The following is a 1,391-nucleotide window of genomic DNA, read 5'->3' as shown; positions in this document are numbered from 1 at the left end:
TGCAGCCACTGTATCAATTCATCTTGTTCAGAGGCTTCCTCTCTTTCGCTGACCCTCTACCTTACCAAGCAGGATGCCCCCTCCAGGGACGGGTCGCTCCTGATAACATGTCCAAAGCACCTGAGATGAAGTCTCGCCACCCTCCCTTCTAAGGAGTGTCCTGGCCGTATTTCTTCTGTACGTTAGTATAAAAAACCAAAACCAAACCAGTTGCCAGTGAGTCCATTCCGACTCATAGTGACCCTACAGGGCAGAGTAGAACTGCCCCGTCGCGTTTCAAAGGAGCAGCTGGTAGGTTCAAACTGCAGACCTTTTCATTAGCAGCCGAGTTCCTAAGCACTGCACCACCAGGGCTCCGTAAAGAAGTCATTTAAAACCTCAGACCAGCTGAGCACATTCCAGGTGACTTGATGAGAGTCCCCATGTTCCCTTGTCTGCCATGTGACACCTAGAGAGAACTCCAGTCTTTGAATAAACCACCAGGGCTGTAAAACCAGTGCTGTGACAGCAGACTGCGGAGTGGGTACAGCTCTTGCTCAACGCGCTTCCCTGAATATCTCTTTCCACAAAATGGTTTGGAAAGAAATTGGAGAAAGCGTTTTCCTATTCATTTTAGAGACGGAAAGATCCAAGTGACCAAAAAGGTCATGGCAGTTTTCCAAGGGTACTTGGCCAATCAACACTGTGGTCATGTACTTCCCCGCTCTACTTCTCCCAGGCACCGACTGTTTACACAGTCAATGAAAACTCTGCTTGGGAGATAGTCTGACCTTTATTAGAATGGAAATTTCAGTCCTAATTATGTTTGCAGCCTTGTTACCGCGTCACATGCATGGTAACCGGGCAGCCCAGATGAACAGTTCTCAGCGCTGGCCGTGCATTAGAACCCCCTGGGGAGCTGTAAATAATATTCAAGCCTAGGCCCTACTTCAGACCAGCTACAGTGCACAAGGAAAACGAGGGGCCCCTTGTTCAAAAAGCATTGAGAATTTTAAGATGGCAACAACAGTGTTAAGCCAAGCGTAGCGTTGTTCTGAGTCAAGGTTTGCACAGGTCGTATGCCCAGGAAGCCAACCCAGCATGTATTTTTTTTTTTTAAAGTCAAGGTTGAGACCAACATGATTAGATTATGACCAGCCTTTATAAAACTATACTGTTAGGCTACCAAAAGCCCAATGATTTCAGCTGATCAACAACTTGAGGGGAGACATGTACATGGCATGAAGACTTACCTCTAAGATAAACAGATGCTGACTTTTTCGAAACCTACGTTCTTGATCCACAGAGAGACCCCGGAGTGCACAGGACTGCAAAGGCTTCCACAGATATCAGGATGAGGTTAAGAGTAGACTTACCCCTCCGTTATTTGAGCCCAGGCCAGTTTCTGGCCC

The 1,391-nt window shown here is 47.4% G+C and overlaps 1 protein-coding gene across 1 annotated transcript in view; it reads right to left on the bottom strand.

Annotated features, from left to right (window-relative positions):
• Positions 1 to 1,391, bottom strand: part of ARHGEF10 (Rho guanine nucleotide exchange factor 10) — a 168,918-nt gene that overhangs the window by 13,094 nt on the left and 154,433 nt on the right. The window lies entirely within an intron of this gene.

This window comes from Trichechus manatus, unplaced genomic scaffold (genome assembly GCF_000243295.1).
Source record: "Trichechus manatus latirostris isolate Lorelei unplaced genomic scaffold, TriManLat1.0 scaffold00023, whole genome shotgun sequence".
Classification (NCBI taxonomy): Eukaryota; Metazoa; Chordata; class Mammalia; order Sirenia; family Trichechidae; genus Trichechus; species Trichechus manatus.
Note: the sequence above shows the minus strand (reverse complement) of the source record. Positions and strands in the feature narration are given on the sequence as shown.